The sequence below is a fragment of the Hemitrygon akajei genome, chromosome 2 (genome assembly GCF_048418815.1).
Source record: "Hemitrygon akajei chromosome 2, sHemAka1.3, whole genome shotgun sequence".
Classification (NCBI taxonomy): Eukaryota; Metazoa; Chordata; class Chondrichthyes; order Myliobatiformes; family Dasyatidae; genus Hemitrygon; species Hemitrygon akajei.
This window is the reverse complement of record NC_133125.1, coordinates 3,114,172-3,134,222: the sequence shown is the minus strand read 5'-3', so window position 1 is coordinate 3,134,222 and position 20,051 is coordinate 3,114,172. Positions and strand designations below refer to the sequence as shown.

At 41.1% G+C, this 20,051-nt stretch overlaps 1 protein-coding gene across 3 annotated transcripts in view; it reads right to left on the bottom strand.

The window, feature by feature from the left end:
- The window catches only part of kiaa0825 (KIAA0825 ortholog), a 324,821-nt gene that overhangs the window by 197,906 nt on the left and 106,864 nt on the right, over positions 1-20,051 (bottom strand). The window lies entirely within an intron of this gene.

Sequence of the window (20,051 nt, the reverse complement as noted above, 5' to 3'; positions counted from 1 at the left end):
GTAGCCTCCAACCTGATGGCATGAACATCAATTTCTCGAACTTCCAGTAATGCAGCTCACCCTCCCCCCCACCTCCTTCATCATTCCCCATTTTCTTTTCTTTCTCACACAGTATCTCATTGCCTGCCCATTGCCATCCTCCAGTGCTCCTCCTCCCCTTTTCTTTCTACCATGGCCTTCTGTCTCTTCCTATTAGATTTGCCCTTCTGCAGCTCTGTATATCTTTCACTAATCAACTTCCCAGCTCTTTGCTCACCCCTCCCCTTCCTGGTTTCATCTATCATCTTGTCTTTCTCTCTCCCTTCCCCCCACCTTTTAAATCTAATCTTAATCTTTTTTTCTCCAGTCCTACTGAAGGGTCTCAACCCGAAATATCAACTGTACTTTTTTCCATAGATGCTGCCTGGCTTGCTGAATTCCTCCAGCACTTTGTGTGTGTAACTCACATCTACAATGGGTTCTTTGTATTAGCATGCACCCATCTTCAGGACAGGGTGTAAAAGAATCTTAGGGCAATATACTGTACTCTGACATTAAGTTCAAAAGCTAAATCTGCAAAACATCTTCCTTCCTATTTCATTTCTCAGATTCTCATTGCTTCAACTATCCAGATTGATGCTGAGTTGCTAAAGACATAAGTGGATCCTCTGGTATAAATTTCAACAAACACCTGCAGGGATTAATGGTCAGTAGTTAAACTAACATACTGACAAGTCTTGAATTTTATTGAACCTTCTCAAATAAACATACAATGAAGGTTCTAGTTCTCCATTTCTCAGTTAATGTGATTACCAAAATTCAATGTTCAAAGTAAATGTATTATCAAAGTACATATATATCACCATGTACAACCTCAAGATTGATTTTCTTGTATTGACAAGAAAATACACAAAACACAATAGAATCAATGAAGACTGCACCAAATGGACAAACAACTAAAGTGCAAAAAAACACCATGCAAATACAGAAAGAAAGAAAGAAAGAAAGAAAGAAAGAAAGAAAGAAAGAAAGAAAGAAAGAAAGAAAGAAAGAAAGAAAGAAAGAAAGAAAGAAAGAAAGAAAGAAAGAAAGAAAGAAAGAAAGAAAGAAAGAAGCAATAAATATCAAGAACTATAGAGGAAGAATCTTTGAAAGTGAGTCCATAGGTTGCGGGCTAACCATCTGCTTTAAGAAGCTAGTTTCCCTAATGCTGTTATTCCATAAAATATAGACTTTGATTAAAAGCATTATCTGAAATTGAATTGATATCTTGACACATGTACTGGAAACAACTTCGGGCTTTATTACCAATAACCTAAGAGACACAATAGTTAGCTTCAAGGGTATTCGCAAAAAGTTGGCTTGCAGATACAACAGGTTATTAAGAAGGCAAATGGAATGTTGGCCTTCATTGCTAGACGGATTGAATTCAAAAGCAGGGAGGTCATGCTGTAACTATACAGGGTACTGGTGAGGCCACACCTGGAGTACTGTGTGCAGTTCTGGTCTCCATACTTGAGGAAGGATATACTGGCTTTGGAGGCAGTGCACCAGGTTGATTCCAGGGATGATGGGGGTTAACCTATGAGGAGAGATTGAGTCACCCAGGGCTATACTCTCTGGAATTCAGAAGAATGAGTGGGAATCTTTCTGAAACATACAAAATTTTGAAAGCAATAGATAAGATAGAAGTAGGAAAGTTGCTTCCATTGGTAGGCGAGACTAGAACTAGGGGACATTGCCTCAAGATTCAGAGGAGAAGATTTAGGACGGAGATGAGGAGAAACTGTTTTTCCCAAAGAATGGTGGATCTGTGGAATTTTCTGCCCAGGGAAGCAGTTGAGGCTTCTTCACTAAATATATTTAAGAAACAGTTAGATAGGCTTTTCCAGAGTAAGGGAATTAAGGGTTATGGGGAAAAGGCAGGTAGATGGAGCTGAGTTTATGGACAGATCTGCCATGATCTTATTGAATGGCAGGGCAGGCTCAGTGGGCTGGATGGCTTGCTCCTGCTCCTATTTCTTGTGCTCTTATGTTCTTATTATGTCTGATGAAAATCATTTTCATAAAACAAATCCAGCTATTAGTGTGATAAAACATGTTCAAAGTACTTTGATTGAACATGCAAGGCTGTTAATTTCTATAGATGTACAGTGGAAAGCATTTTGACTCATATCATAGCCTGGTATGGGGGATCCGATTCTTAGGATGATAGGAGGGTACACAGGATTGTAGACAGTGCCCATCATTGGTACAGTCCTCCTCAACATCAAGGACATCTGGAGGTGGTGCCTCAAGAAGACGGCATCCATCACTTAGGACCCTCACCCTCCAGGATATACCCTCGTCCTACTACCATCACGGAGGAGGTACAGGAGCCTGAAGATCTGCACTCAACAATTTAGGAACGGCTTTTTCCCCTTGCCATCAGATTTTCAAATGGTCTGTCAATCCATGAACACTTCTTGGTCATTTTTGCTTAACTTATTTGTAATATATAATACTGTTTATATCTTTGCACTGTATTGCTGTCACAGTACAGTCAGTGATAACAAACCTGATTGTGATGCTGTTAAATAAGTATCATATATGCTTAACTTCTAGTGAAATTCCATCTGCAATAGGAAAAGTACACAGTTGGCTAAAAGCATATACTAAGATTATTACCTATTATTAGTTGGCAGAGTGGGTGGTATGGCTCTGTGTATCAGAAATAATATTAAATCATTAGAAAGGGATGACATAGGATTGAAAGGTGTAAGGTCTCTATGGGTTGAGTTAAGAAATGGTAAGGGTAAAAAGACACTGATGGCAGTTGTATACAGGCCTCCAAACAGCAGCCAGGATGTGGATTACAAACTACAGCAGGAGATAGAACAGGCATAAACACAAAGTAAATTGCAGATGCTGTGGTCAAATCAACATGTATAAACAAGCTGGATGAACTCAGAGGAGATGCAGGTGAGGGCATAATTGATGATGACAGAAGGGAAACCACGATTCTTAAAGAAAGAAGACATTTGAGATGTCCTGGAATGGAAAACCTCATCCCACCAGCCTCCAGATCCAGCATATTATCTTCCACAACTTCCACCACCTTCAACAGGACCCCACCACTATGCACACCTTTCCCTCTCTACCCCTCTCTGCTTTTCGCAGGGATTGATCCCTCCGCGACTGCCTGGTTCACACGTCCCTCCCCACAGATCTCTCACCTGGTACTTATCCCTGCAAGCGGAAGTACTACACCTGTCCCTACACCTCCTCTCTTACCACCATTCAGGGCCCCAACCAGTCCTTCCAGGTGAGGCAACACTTCACTTGTGAATCTGCTGGGGTCATCTATTGCTTCTGGTGTGGCCTCCTCTACATCGGCGAGACCCAACGCAGATTGGGGGACCGCTTCGTCAAGCACCTCCGCTCCGTCCACCACAACAGACAGGATCTCCCGGTTGCTACCCACTTCAGCTTTGCTTCACATTCCCATTCAGATATGTCCATACATAGCCTCCTCTACAGCCATGATGAGGCCAAACTCAGGTTGGAGGAGACATACAAAAAAGCTGGATGTACTCAGCAGGTCAGGCAGCATCCGTTGAAAGAAACAGTCAACGTTTTGGGTTGAGACCCTTCGTCAGGTCGGAGGAGCAACACCTCATATACCATCTGGGTAGTCTCCAGCCCCTTGATATGAACATTGAATTCTCCAACTTCCGGTAGTTCCCTCCCTCTCCCTTCCCCCATCCCACTTTCATTCTGCCCCCTCTTCCAGCTGCCTATCACCTCTCATGATTCTGCCTTCTACTACTACCCATAGTGCTTTCCCCTTACATTCCTTCTTCACCTCTCCTGCCTATCCCCTCCCTGCTTCCCCTTCCCCACCCCTTGATCTTTCCTCTGATTGGTTTTTCACTTGGCACCTTCCACCCTTCCCCCACCTTCTTTATAGGGCCCCTGCCCCCTCCTTCTTCAGTCCTGATGAAGGGTCTCGGCCCGAAATCCAATGTGTCAGTATTTCAGTGGAATATAGGAAATTACAATGACATGAAAGGGGAACTGGCTGAAGTTGACTAGAAAGGGACAATTGCCAGAAAGATAGCAGAGCAGCAATGGCTGAAGTTTCTGCAAAAAATAAGGGAAGTACAAGACAGATATATTCTACATAAGAAGAAATTTTCAAAGGGAAGAAGGACACTACCATGGCTGGCAAGTGAAGTCAGAGCCAAAGTAAAAGCAAAAGAGAGGGCATAAAAGGAAGCCAGAGCTAGTGGGAAGATAGAAGATTGGGGAGCTTTTAAAAACTTGCAGAAGGAAACTAAGAAGGTCATTTGGAAGGAAAAGATGAATTATGAGAGGATTCTGGCGACTAATATCAAAGAACATACTAAAAGCTTTTTTTAAGTACATAAAGGGTAAAAGAGAATCGAGGGTAGATATAGGACCAATACAAAATGACGTTGGTGATGTTGTAATGAGAGGTGCAGAGATGGCAGAGGAACTGAATGCGTATTTTGCATCAGTCTTCACAGTGGAAGACGTCTGCTGTATACCGGACATTCAAGAGTGTCAGGGACGTGAAGTTTGTGCAGTGAAACTTACAATTGAGAAGGTGCTCAGGAAGCTTAAAGGTCTGAGTGTGGATAAATCTCCTGGACCTGATGGAATGCACCCTTGGGTTCTGAAGGAAGTAGCTGGAGAGATTGCAAAGGCATTAATGATGATCTTTCAAGAATCGATAGATTCTGGCATTGTACCGGATGACTGGAAAATTGCAAATGTTACTCCGCTATTTAAGAAAGGCAGCAGAAAGGAAACTATAGACCTGTTAGCCTGACATCAGTAGTTGTTGGAATCAATTGTTAGGGATGAGATTACGGAGTACCTGGAGGCACATGACAAGATAGGCCAAAGCCAACATGGTTTCCTGAAGGGAAAATCCTGCCTGACAAATCTACTGCAATTCTTTGAGGAAATTACAAGGTGCCGCATATGAGGTTGCTTAGCAAGATAAGAGCTCATGGAATTACAGGGCAGTTACCAGCATTGATGGAGTATTGGCTGGTCAGCAGAAAACAGAGTGGGAATAAAGGGATCCTATTGTGGCTGCCTGTGGTTACCAGTAGAATTCCACAGGGTCGGTGTTGGGACCGCTGCTTTTTACCATGTATGTCAATGATTTGGACTACAGTATTAATGGATTTGTGGCTAAATTTGCCAATGATACAAAGATAGGTGGAGTAGCAGGTAGTGTTGAGGAAACAGAGAGCCTGCAGAGAGACTTACATAATTTAGGGGAATGGGCAATGAAATACAGTGTTGGAAAGTGTATGGTCATGCACTTTGATGGAAGAAATAAACGGGCAGGCAGTTATTTAGATGGGGAGAGAATTCAAAATGCAGAGATGCAAAGGGACTTGGGCGTCCTTGTTCAAGATACTCTAAAGGTTAACCTCCAGGTTGAGTCGGTTGTGAAGAAGTTGAATACAATGTTGGCATTCATTTCCAGAGGTATAGAATATAAGAGCAGGGATGTGATGTTGAGGCTCCTTAAGGCACTCTTAAGACCACACTTGGAGTATTGTGTGCAGTTTTGGGCTCCTTATTTTAGAAAGTATATACCGACATTGGAGAGTGTTCAGGGAAGATTCACGAGAATGATTCCAGGAATGAAAGGGTTATCGTATGAGGAACGTCTGGCAGCTCTTGGGCTGTATTCCCTGGAGTTCAGGAGAATGAGGGGGGATCTTATAGAAACATTCAGAATATTAAAAGGCCTCAACAGATTAAATATGGCTAAGTTATTCTCCATGGTAGGGGATTCTAGGACAAGAGGGCACAACTTCAGGATTGAAGGACGTTCTTTTAGAACTGAGATGCAGGGAAATTACTTTAGTCAGAGGTTGATAAGTCTGTGGAATTTGTTGCCATGAGCAGCTGTGAAGGCCAAGTCATTGGATGTATTTAAGGCAGAGATAGATAGGTTCTTGATTAGCCGGGGCATCAAAGGGTATGGGGTGAAAGCAGGGGAGTGGGGATGACTGGAAGAATTGGATTAGCCCATGATTGAATGGCAGAGCAGACTCGATGGGTCAATTGGCCTACTCTGCTTCTATATCTTATGGTCTTATACGAATCTGCTTTCTGCAAGGCTAAAACATTATTCCTACAAATCTACATGTAGCCTCGTGGATATTTAAAATATCAAATTTCTTGATAATTGAGGACCTGCATGGAAAGTATTTCGGACAGGTCTGTTTCAAGCTAGATACGATTGAAGTGAGTGGTAATCAGGATCTTGCCAGTTCTGTTGTAAAGATCTGGCACTCTTAACATAATTCCACAGCTCAGTACTAATCATTAGATATAACAGTACTTAAAGGGAGAGCATTTTATTTGAAGAGTGATACAATAACTACATTCCAGGAGTATTTGACGTCTATTTAACTAAGTATTTGGAAAGTGTGTAGTTTCTATACACCATGTGAAGTAATTGAAGATTATGATATCTTTTGAATAAAGTTGATCTATTAATTTATCAACCACTTTACTCAATAGCAAAGTAATAGACAACAGACAATAGACAGTAGGTGCAGGAGTAGGCCCTTTGGCCCTTCTAGCCAGCACTGCCATTCACTGTGATCATGGCTGATCATACACAATCAGTACCCCGTTCCTGCCCTCTCCCCATATCCCTTGACCACGCTACCTATAAGAGCTCTATCTAACTCTCTCTTGAAAGCATCCAGAGACTTGGCCTCCACTGCCTTCTGGGGCAGAGCATTCCACATATCCACCACTCTCTGGGTGAAAAAGTTTTTCCGCATCTCTGTTCTAAATGGCCTACCCCTTATTCTTAAACTGTGGCCTCTAGTTCTGGACTCACCCATCAGCGGGAACATGCTTCCTGCCTCCAGCGTGTCCAATCCCTTAATAATCTTATATGTTTCAATCAGATCCCCTCTCATCCTTCTAAATTCCAGTGTATACAAGCCCAGTCGCTCCAATCTTTCAACATATGACAGTCCCCGCCATTCCAGGAATTAACCTTGTGAACCTACGCTGCACTCCCTCAATAGCATGAATGTCCTTCCTCAAATTTGAAGACCAAAACTGCACACAATACTCCAGGTGGGGTCTCACCAGGGCCCTGTACAGCTGCAGAAGGACCTCTTTACTCCTATACTCAATTCCTCTTGTTATAAAGGCCAGCATGCCATTAGCTTTCTTCACTGTCTGCTGTACCTGCATGCTTGCTTTCATTGACTGATGTACAAGAACACCTAGATCTCGTTGTACTTTCCTTTTCCTAACTTGACTCCATTTAGATAGTAATCTGCCTTCCTGTTCTTGCCACCAAAGTGGATAACCTCACATTTATCCACATTAAACTGCATCTGCCATACATTTGCCCACTCACCCAACCTGTCTAAGTCGCCCTGCATTCTCATAACATCCTCCTGACATTTCACACTGCCACCCAGCTTTGTGTCATCAACAAATTTGCTAATGTTACTTTTAATCCCTTCATCTAAATCATTAATGTATATTGTAAACAGCTGCGGTCCCAGCACCGAACCTTGCGGTACCCCACTGGTCAGAGCCTGCCATTCTGAAAGGGACCCGTTAATCGCTACTCTTTGTTTCCTGTCAGCCAGCCAATTTTCAATCCATGTCAGTACTCTGCCCCCAATACCATGTGCCCTAATTTTGCCCACTTATCTCCTATGTGGGACTTTATCAAAAGCTTTCTGGAAGTCCAGGTACACTACATCCACTGGCTCTCCCTTGCCCATTTTCATAGTTACATCCTCAAAAAACTCCAGAAGATTAGTCAAGCATGATTTTCCCTTCATAAATCCATGCTGACTCGGACTGATCCTTCTACCGCTATCCAAATGTGTCGTAATTTCCTCTTTTATAATTGACTCCAGCATCTTTCCCACCACTGACGTCAGGCTAACCGGTCTATAATTCCGTTTTCTCTCTCCCTCCTTTCTTGAAAAGTGGGACAACATTAGCCACCCTCCAATCAGCAGGAACTGTTCCTGAATCTATAGAACATTGGAAAATGATTACCAATGCGTCCACGATTTCTAGAGCCACCTCTTTAAGTACCCTGGGATGCAGACCATCAGGTCCTGGGGACTTATCAGCCTTCAGACTCAACAGTCTATCCAACACCATTTCTTGCTTAATATAAATTTCCTTCAGTTCATCCTTTACCCTAGTTCCTTTGGCCACTATTACATCTGGGAGATTGTTTGTGTCTTCCCTAATGAAGACAGATCCAAAGTACCTGTTCAACTTGTCTGCCATGTCCTTGTTCCCCATAATAAATTCACCCGTTTCTGTCTTCAATGGCCCAATTTTGGTCTTAACTATTTTTTTGCTATTCACATACCTAAAGAAGCTTTTACTATCCTCCTTTATATTCTTGGCTAGTTTACCTTCGTACTTCATTTTTTCTTGGCGTATTGCCTTTTTTGTCATCTTCTGTTGCTCTTTAAAAGCTTCCCAGTGCTCCGGTTTCCTGCTCATCTTTGCTATGTTATACTTCTTCTCTTTTATTTTTATACTGCCCTTTACTTCCCTCGTCAGCCATGGCCGCCCCTTACTCCCCTTAGGATCTTTCTTCCTCTTTGGAGCGAACCGATCCTGCACCTTCTGCATTATTCCCAGAAATACCTGCCATTGTTGTTCCACTGTCTTCTCTGCTAGGGTATTGTTCCATTGAACTTTGGCCAGCTCCTCCCTCATAGCTCCATAATTCCCTTTGTTCAACTGTAATACTGACACATCCGATTTTCCCTTCTCCTTCTCAAATTGTAGGTTAAAACATTATATTATGGTCACTACCTCCTAATGGTTCCTTTACCTCGAGGTCCCTGATCAAATCCGGTTCATTGAACAACACTAAATCTAGAATTGCCTTCTCCCTGGTAGGCTCCAGTACAAGCTGTTCTAAGAATCCATCTCGGAGGCACTCCACAAACTCCCTTTCTTGGGGTCCAGTACCATGCTGATTCTCCCAGTCTACCTGCATGTTGAAATCCCCCATGACAACTGTATCATTATCTTTGCGACATGCCAATTTTAACTCTTCATTCAACTTACACCCTACATCCAGACTGCTGTTTGGGGGCCTGTAGATAACTTCCATTAGGGTCTTTCTACCCTTAGAATTTCTCAGTTCTATCCATACTGACTCTACATCCCCTGATTTTATGTCCCCCCTCGCAAGGGACTGAATATCATTCCTCACCAACAGACCCACCCCACCCCCTCTGCCAGTCAGTCTGTCCTTTCGATAAGATGTATATCCTTGAATATTCATTTCCCAGGCCCTGTCCGCTTGAAGCCATGTCTCTGTTATTCCCACAACATCGTACTTGCCAATTTCCAACTGAGCCTCAAGCTCATCTACTTTATTTCTTATACTTCGTGCATTCATATATAATACTTTTAATTCATTACTCCCCTCTCCATTCATATCAATTCCTATTTCACTTGGTCATACTGTATGATCTCTTCTTGAGCTTTCTACTCCATTGATTCTGTTGTCCCTTTTAACTTTTCTTATTTTCACTTTCCCTTTAATTCCATCCTTATATTTCCAGTTCATCCCCTCCCCCTCACTACTTAGTTTAAACATATCCGTGTTGCAGTGGCAAACCTGTCTGCCAGAATGCTGGTCCCCCGCCTATTAAGGTGCAACCCGTCCCTTTTGTACAATTCATCCCTACCCCAAAACAGATCCCAGTGGTCCAAGAATGTAAATCCTTGCTTCCTGCACCAGTTCCTCAGCCACACCTTCAGATCCATTATCTCCCTGTTCCTGCCCTCTCCAGCACAAGGAACTGGAAGCAAACCAGAGATAACCACCCTGGAAGTCCTGCTTTTCAGCCTTCTTCTGAGTTCTCTGAAGTCCCGCTGCAGAATGTCCTTCCTCTTCTTCCCGATGTCATTTGTGCCGACATGCACTACCACTTCCGGCTGTTCACCTTCACCCTTGCGGATTCCCTGCAATCGGTCCGTGATGTCCTGGATCCTAGCACCAGGGAGGCAACACACCATCCTTAAATCTTGCCTGTTGCCACAGAAACCCCTTTCCGTACCTCTTACTATGGAGTACCCTACTACCACGGCTCTTCCTGATGTCTGACTCCTCGGCTCTGCTTCTGCACTAATTTTCGACTCGCAGACCTGTCCGCCTCTCAGACTGGCAGTATCTTCTGTCCTGACAGCTTCCAAGAGGGTGAACCTGTTTACGAGAGGTACATCCCCTGGGGTCTCCTGTACTTCAAGCATCCTTTCCTTCCTCATCGTCGTCCCCTTTCTCTCTTCCGGTATCCTCGGTGTAATGACCTCACTGTAGGTCCTGTCCAGAAAACTCTCATTTTCATGGATAAACCTGAGGTCATCCAGTTCTTTCTTCAGTGCTGCAACATGCTCCTTCAGAAGCTGAATCTGGACACACTTTCCACAGCTGTAACAGCCGGAGGCACCATCAGTGTCCCTGATCTCCCACATCATGCACGTAGCACACTGAATCAGCTTAGCGGTCATGTCTTCACCCTCTCCAACTGTGACTGGCGTAGTCTCCTCCCTCAGCCTCCTCGCTGAAGACTCTCGAGCCAAAGACTAGTACTGTTCACACCAGGCAATTCCCTCGACCAGTATTTTAACACTGAAACATTGACTATAACCAGGACCTGAGTATAACACTACTCTAATAAAAAGCTGTTGCCATTTTGCCAAATTCCATATTGATAATAGTCAAGGCGTTGTGTATTAAGCCCAATTGTAATAAATTTTCACAAAGTAAGGTTTAAAATCACATATTTTTACTTTCTAAAATGAACTGTATATGATCTATATTTTGGGAAATGAGCTTAAATATAAAATCAATTATGAATATAGAACTACAGTCAAATTTTATCAACAAAACTGAGATTTCAGGAATACTCATTTCTATCATTTTGTTCTGTGAAGTGAAAGTTATCAGTTATTTTTAGCTATTCCAGCAAAATACTTTAAACCTGAGTCAACTGTGCTGAATCCTATCCAAAAATACTTGGTAGTTTTATACAGATGAGTGTGACATAATACATTTTGGGTTGGGTAGGTAGTCTAGTATTAGACTCCCCCACGCTACATTATTTTTCATAGTGTGGAGGAATGTGAAATGACGAGATTTAAATTTAGGGTAAAAGGCAAAAAATCTAAAGGCGATCCAAAGGGTTAAATGGAATGAGCTACAAGAGGACGTGTTAGTGACAGACACAATTATAACATTGAAAAGGCATTTTAACAGGTACTTGGTTAGGAAAGGAGGAAAGGAAGAGAGAGAGGGAGAGAGAGGGGGAGAGAGGGAGAGAGAGGGAGAGAGAGGGAGAGAGAGAGACACCTACCTCCCCAAATGCAGGTAAATACAAAGAGCATAAATAAGTCTTGTGGTCAGCAAGGACAAGTACTGCCAAAGCTCCTTTTTCTGGGATGTATAATCCTATGAGTCAATCAAGATTTGGGCAAAGGATTCTTAGAAAGGAAAACACAGTATTCTCGAGCTGTATGAAGAGACAAGAGTCTAGAAATTATGTTATTTGGAGCAACACAAGAATCACTGAAGGACCTTAGTGGTTCATTTAGCATCCAGGGAGGGAAATCAACAGTTGAATTCCAGGTCAAGACCCTTAGGGGGACATAATCAGTATATAAAAGGTGGAAAGAAGGGATTGAGCAGTGAGTAGCAGGTGATGAGAACGACAGTGAGATGTCAACGCTGGGAGTTGATAGGTAGAAGTGACAAAGGGCTGAAGATATTGGAATATGATAGGACAGCACGATGAAGCATGGTATAAAAGGGGGAAGGGGCAAGCGGGAGGGGAACCAGTGGAAGGAATGTGTGGGTGATGAGCAGATGGAGAGGGATATGGTTGTGGAAGGGAAAGATTTAGAGTGGCTGGGCCAAGTGGATCATAAGAGAGATAAATGAAAAGGGAAAAACAGCAGAAGGGGGACAGAAAGGGAATGGTTACCAGAAGTTTGAGAATTAAATCTCCAAGCTGCTTTATCTTATGCCATTGTATAGGTAGTGCTATATTTGCTTTCAGAATTACCTAATGAAACTTGGATTATATTCAGAGTTGTAATCTTTTCCACGTGCAATAAAATAAAATATCAAAACTGGAAAAATCATACCCATTGCTTGATATTTGTCCATATCAAATGATTTCCCTGTTGTGCAATCCTTAATTCTGCCTATACCATAAAGTGGATCTCAAAGGTCCACATAAGAGGCTATCTAGTAAAGGAACAATACTAGCATGTTCAAATGTAATGAAAATCATACAGTTAATGCTCAGCTTGCAAAACCAATAGAAATTTACCAAATGTCATAATTAAAGATCAGAATTAGCTAAAGCGGGCCTACTGAATGTGAATTGCACTCTGCTGGACAATTTAGGCTGCTTTACAGAATCTCAGGAAATGAATTGAAAAAGATACAAATTATTATTATTTTATATATCTGGAATTATTCATATTTACCAAAATTTTCTCTTAATGTTTTGCCAACATACAGCATGCATAATGTTTCTATTAATGAGAAGTAGTATGAAGTGACAACAGCCTGCTTTACCTCATCACCTCTGTCATCTTCACCTATCCTGATTTGTCAGTTAGTTTTCTAACATACAATAAATACTAAACTTAATACTAAAAGGCTAAAATTACTTCACTGAAATGTGCCCACAACCTATGGACACTCCTTCAAGGCCTTAAGAGGAGTTGAGGTATAACATTAATGAAATTGACTTATTAATATAATTAATTAGGAACACATACAAAATACTGGAGGAACTCAGCAGGCCAGGCAGCATCTATGGAAATGATGCTGCCGACATGCTTCATTTGAAGTGGGCATAATGAATTATTTCAAGATTGCAAATTAGATTTATTTCTGGATGTGGGGTTAAACCCATAGAATAGATGGCTTCCCTAATTAATCAGAAGGTAAAGAATTTGTAACATCCATTACACCCTCAAGATGTCCTGAGGGAGTACACACCTGCTGAAGCCCTGATTAAGTTAAGTTTCAGCACTTGCAAAAGGCAACAAGCACATTTATGCAAAGTAACAAGCTTGATTTGCAGCATTATTGAAATAGTTGATCACAAGTAAGGAATAAATACTCTTGTTGGATATTTCTCATAAAGCAAATCAGAATAAATTCCAAAAGAGAGGTATTCTTATGTTAATGAAAATGAGAAATACTTCCAAAATTTGAAATAAAAATGAATGCAGGCTAACACAATATTTTGAAACATGGCCTTTTCCAAAATCCACAATGAAGAGGTGAACTGAAAGTCTGCTGACTTTTGATGGTGATTTGGAATTGCCCAAAGAATGAATATAGCTTTTTTTCAGATTATTGCACAGTGCTGATTGAAATATAGCAGTGCTCTAAAATTTAGCTTTAACTAGCTTTTGGCATTAGAATAAAGAAAAATACTATAATGAACATACTGAGAGCATTTTTGAAGTATGGAACACCTTGCAAATTTCCTTGTATAATGTTATTGTATGCCTCAATATATCAGATTCCATGTATGAAGTGACAGCAGCCTGCTTTACCTCATCACCTCTGTCATCTTCACCTATCCTGATTTGTCAGTTAGTTTTCTAACATACAATAAATACTAAACTTAATACTAAAAGGCTAAAATTACTTCACTGAAATGTGCCCACAACCTATGGACACACTTTCAAGGCCTCTTCATCTCATGCTTTCGATATTTATTTATTTATTGTTTGTTTGTTTATTTATTTATTTATTTTTCTTCTTATTCCTTTGTATTTGTATAGTTGTCTTTTGCACATTGGTGATGAGGTAATTCACATTGGGTGAATTCTTTCATTGATTCTATTATGTTTCTTGGACTTACTGAATGTGCTCTCAAGAAAACAAATCTCAGGGCTATATATGGTGACATACACGTACTTCGATAATAAAGTTACTTTTAACTTTGAACTTTTTGAACTAAATTCTGGGAAGACTGGAAGTCATTTTGTTCAGTCCCCATCAGTCTGAAGGAAATAACTCCATAGCTTTCCCTGGCTTTTGTCTGAAGTTGAAACAGACCAATCAAATATTGACATCCCACCTAACTTTTCTCATTTCTTCAGAATTCAAAGGCTATGTTTTCATGCATATGGTAAATTATAACTGAGTAAAACTCAAAATAATGTCAATACATAATCTGTTTAAAATGCATGTTGTCATCATCAACAATACATTTCAAATTAATTTATGTGAGATGTACTGTATAATAATTTATATCACGAACTGAATGGTTATTTTTGGACTCTGACGCAATACTGAGCTTTGAAATTTAGCACCAGAAATAGTATAGTGCAAAGGGATTAGACTAGTGGATTAGAAAGATGTGTCCACTTATTCATGGGAAATGATGGCAGGTCCTGTGATGTGTTCACATCCTTCCCAGCTTGAAAAAGTGGGCTTTAAGTAAAATGACTCTGAAAATAAAGGTTTAAGTTTAGGGAACCAAAAAATGGAATGATAGAAATAAATAAATACTTTCAGAGGTTACTAATGGTACTTTTGTAAGTACAATGGCAAATAAAAGGTGGCTGGTTATATCTTTCATATTTATATCTAGTTTTCTCTTTATTTGTTAAATACTAACTCAACAATTTTAAAAGGACTATGTCTTCCAAACAGAAGGGAGACACAAACAATGCAATTTATCATGGATCTTTCAGGTTGACATTGAAAAAGTTAAGGCCTCTGACCAATCAGTGAATCACGTTAGTACCTAAATCGTATCCTTTACTGTCTATCACTTTGCAGGTGAAGCAGATGATGGTATTCAGTCACAGCAATGATTAATGTGTTCCTCTGTAGATTTGGGACAGCCTATCAATCATGTCATTAGAGAGAATGTGCCCTGAAAGAGGCAGTCACCAGCCAAGGAATAACTGCATTCATCTTAATCTATGTATGCACCCAGCCAGCCAAGTCAGGGTCACCATCATGAAAAACAATAATCTTTTCTTGGACAAATTACTTGCAAAGTCATGTATTTTTTTAAAATTCAGAACAGCATTTTCTAAGGATATTGACACTACACCACTGAGACAATACTGCAGATTGAAAGTTATTTTAATGGCCAATTACAGTTTATTGTCATAAAATATATATGGACAGATGAAGCAAACTGCTGCTACTTACCATAATGCTTAACACATTTCATTATTTGAATGAAGAACAAAAGCAATTTGATGCTAAAAAGTGTCTATGTGATGGCATTTTGAAAAACCATGTGTGATAAGAAGTTTGGTAGAATAACAATTTATCACTTGACTTGACACAGTCATTGCTGTTGTGGAGTCAGGCTGCTACACTGATATCTTTTGTTGGATGAACCAAGCTTTCTGCTGTTTATTGGGAATTATCTACAGCCTTCTTCTCCATGGAAATTGCAAGCAGTAATTATACCTCATCCTACAGTTACCCTCCAAGGCTAACTCAGTATGGTCAAAAGCCTGGCTGCCTACATGAATAAATCAAACTTATACTCTTGATCAGAGCATGTAGTTCCACCTCTCTAATATCATCCATCTAATTTCATTCAGTTCATCTCTCATCTGAAACCATCCTCCACACCTTTAGAGTGTTCCAAAGATTTTTTTTTACTGTATAAGCCTCGCCTTATTCATAAGCACAGTCCTGTATCACAGCACACTCTATACATCCTTAAATTTACTGCAGATCCCCCAACATTTATAATTTATAAATTTAATTTTAATACAATAGGTCTGCAGTACATAGTCCCAGCTCACAGTTGACAATTACTCTCCTACTTAAATATATACAGTTTTCTACTCTTAGACTTAAACTGATTTCAGCAGAGCCCCGTAGGATGATTTTATTTGGTCAGGAGATTCTGCAGTAGATTGATGTAATTGCAGAGCCTTTAATAACCATATAGAGTTATGTGGAAGGGAGCAACAATACAAACTAAATTTCAAAGTTCCAAGTAAATTCATTATCAAAGTACATATATATCACCATATAAAATCCTGAGATTCATCTTCTCGCAGGCAAACTCAGTAAATCCCTGAACGATAATAGAATCAGTGGAAGACCACACCAAAAAGGACAGACAAGCAACCAATGTGCAAAGGGTAACAAGTTATGTAAGTACAAAAGAAAAAAAAGAAATAATAACGAATAAGTAAGCAATAAATATTGAGAATATGAGATAAAGAGTCCTTGAAAGTGAGTCCATAATGTAATATATGGTGACATATATGTACTTTGATATTAAATTTGCTTTGTACTTTGAAGAATTAGTCCCAACCATTAAATCACTCTGGAAAATAACGATTATCATCAAAACCAATAAGTTAGTTCTAGTATATATTGGAACAACACCTTATATTCCGTCTGGGGAGCCGCCAACCTGATGGTATCTGTTAATGCCCCTCCTCCCCTTCTTACCCCATCCCTTATTTATTTATTTATTATTCTCCCCCCCCCCTTTTTTTTCTCTCTCTGTCCCTCTCACATTCATTCCTTGCCTGTTCTCCATCTCCCCCGGTGCTCCCCTCCCCCTTTCTTTCTCCCTAGGCCTCCCATCCCATGATCCTTTCCTTTCTCCAGCTGTGTATCCCTTTTGCCAATCAACTTTCCAGCTTTTAGCTTTATCCCTCCCCCTCCTATCTTCTCCTATCATTTCGGATTTCCCCCTCCCCTCCCACTTTCAAATCTCTTACTATCTTTTCTTTCAGTTAGTCCTGACAAAGGGTCTTGGCCCAAAACGTTGACTGTACTTCTTCCTATAAATGCTGCCTGGCCTGCTGTGTTCCACCAGCATTTTGTGTGTGTTGCTTGAATTTCCAGCATCTGTAGATTTCCTCGTGTTTCTAGATAATTTAACTAGGGAAGGGACTGTATTAAACCATATTGTGGTAAATGTGCCTGGCATAGTGATTGAAGTTTCAGTGGGAAGAATTTTGTGAACAGTGACCATAATTCTGTCAGTTTTAAGAGAATTATGAGTAAGGATAAGACAGGTTCTTGGATGAATGTAGGATTAAGGAGATTCCCAAGCCATTTTAAATTTATAATAAAAGTTAGTGGGCAGCTAGAGAAAGGGTAGATATAGTCTAGGACAAACAAGGAAGCTATGAAGCTACGTCTGGACTCAGAGGAAGTGGGTGAGGTCCAAACTGCGAACTCTGTATCAGTTTTCACCAAGAGAAGGACATGGATAAAACTTAGAAGGGGCGTGTTGGCTTTCCCAAACAAGTCAATATTAAGGAAGAGGATCTACTGGGTCTCTTAAAAACATTAATTAGGGTAAGTCCCCAGGTCCTGATGTAATCTATCCCAGATACTGCAGGAGGCAAGGGAGAAGACTGCAAGCGCCTTAAAAGAGATCTTTGAAAAGAATATTTTTAACAATAGGTGAACTGCCAGAAAACTAAATATTAGACAATATTATTCATTTGTTTAAGAAGTGCAACAGGGACAAACTAGGAAATTACACATAGATCAGTGATCAGTGAAGGTTGTTTTTTGACTTCTCCAGTGCGTTCAACACCATCTGCCCTGCTCTGCTGAGTGAGAAGCTGACAGTGATGCAGGTGGATGCTTCCCTGGTGTCATAGATTATTGATTACCTGACTGGCAGAGCACAGTACGTGCGCTTGCAACACTGTGTGTCAGACAGTGTGGTCAGCAGCACTGGGGCTCCACAGGGGACTGTCCTGTCTCCCTCTTCACCATCTACACCTCGGACTTCAACTACTGCACAGAGTCTTGCCATCTTCAGAAGTTTTCTGATGACTCTACCATAGTTGGATGCATCAGCAAAGGAGATGAGGTGGAGTACAAGGCTACGGTGACAAACTTTGTCACATGGTGCGAGCAGAATGATCTGCAGCTTAATGTGGAAAAGACTAAGGAGCTGGTGGTGGACCTGAGGAGAGCTAAGGCACCAGTGACCCCTGTTTCCATCCAAGGGGTCAGTGTGGACATGGTGGAGGATTACAAATATCTGGGGATACGAATTGAGAATAAACTGGACTGGTCAAAGAACACTGAAGCTGTCTACAAGAAGGGTCAGAGCTGTCTCTACTTCCTGAGGAGACTGAGGTCCTTTAACATCTGCCGGACAATGCTGAGGATGTTCTACGAGTCTGTGGTGGCCAGTGCTATTATGTTTGCTGTTGTGTGCTGGGGCAGCAGGCTGAGGGTAGCAGACACCAACAGAATCAACAAACTCATTCGTAAGGCCAGTGATGTTATGGGGGTGGAATTGGACACTCTGACAGTGGTGTCTGAAAAGAGGATGCTGTCCAAGTTGCATGCCATCTTGGACAATGTCTTCCATCCACTTCATAATGTACTGGTTAGGCACAGGAGTACGTTCAGCCAGAGACTCATTCCACCAAGATGCAACACTGAGCGTCACAGGAAGTCATTTCTGCCCATGGCCATCAAACTTTACAATTCCTCCCTCGGAGTGTCAGACACCCTGAGCCAATAGGCTGGTCTTGGACTTATTTCCACTTGGAATAATTTACTTATTATTATTTAATAATTTATGGTTTTATATTGCTATATTTCTACACTATTTTGGTTGGTGCGACTGTAACGAAACCCAACTTCCCTCGGGATCAATAAAGTACGTCTGTCTGTCTGTCTGTCTGTGTCTGACCCTTTCATCAGTGGTAGGGAAATCACCAGAGAGAATTCTTAGGAATAGGATCTACACACATTAGGGAAACCATGGACTACTAGAGAAAGTTAGATAGGCTTTTTATGGACGGAAGTCCTGTTTCAAAAATTTGACATTTGATATATATTGTAAAATACCCATTATACCAACTCACTATTGATCCCATTTGACTTAAGCCTATTACTAAGGACCTTGTCAAATGCTTTACTAAAGCCCATATACACAACATCCACTGCCCTACCCTCATCAATCATCATCGTAACTTCCTCAAAAAACTCAGATTGATAATAGGCTCAAATCAAATGGGATCCACAGTGAGTTGGTAAAACGGATACAAAATTGGCTTGATTATAAAAGACTGTGATGTAGGGTCATTATTCAGACAGGTAGACTGTGAGCAGTGGTGTTCTGCATCCCAAAGAAGAAGCATTCGAAAGGCAAGATGACAAGGTTAACAAGGGAAGTCAAAACCAACATAAAAGCCAAAGAGCGAGAATGGTGGAAAGGTAGTGGATTGGGAAGCTTTTAAATACCAACAGAAGGCAACTAAAAAAAAGTCATTAAGGTAAAGATGGAATACAAAAGTAAGCTAGCCTATAGTATTAAAGAGGATATCAAACGTTTCTTCAGATAAATAATGTGTAAAAGAGAGGTCAGAGTGGATATTGCACTACTCAAAATCATTGCTTGATAAATAGTAATGGGGGAAAAGGAAATGCTGGAAGAACACATTAGCAGTATGGTGGAAGTTCCAGGTATCAGGGGGTCATGATGTGTATGAAGTTACCATTACTAAAGAGAAGGTGATTGGGAAACTGAAAGGTATGAAGGTTGATAAGATATACAAAAAAGCTGGATGAACTCAGCAGGTCGGGCAGCATCTGTTGAAAGAAGCAGTCAACGTTTCGGGTCGAGACTCTTTGTCAGGACTAAAGGAGGAGGGGGCAGGGGCCCTATGAAGAAGGTGGGGGAGAGGGTGGAAAACCAATCAGAGGAAAGATCAAGGGGTGGGGGAGGGGAAGCAGGGAGGGGATAGGCAGGAGTGGTGAAGAAGGAATCTAAGTGTAAAGCACTATGGGTAGTAGAAGAAGGCAGAGTCATGAGGGGTGATAGGCAGCTGGAAGAGGAGACAGAGTGAAGGTGGGATGGGGGAAGGGAGAGGGAGGGAATTACCAGAAGTTGGAGAACTCGATGTTCATACCAAGGGGCTGGAGACTACCCAGACGGTATATGAGATGTTGTTCCTCCAACTGAAGTTTGGCCTCATCATGGCAGTAGAGGAGGCCATGTATGGAAATATCC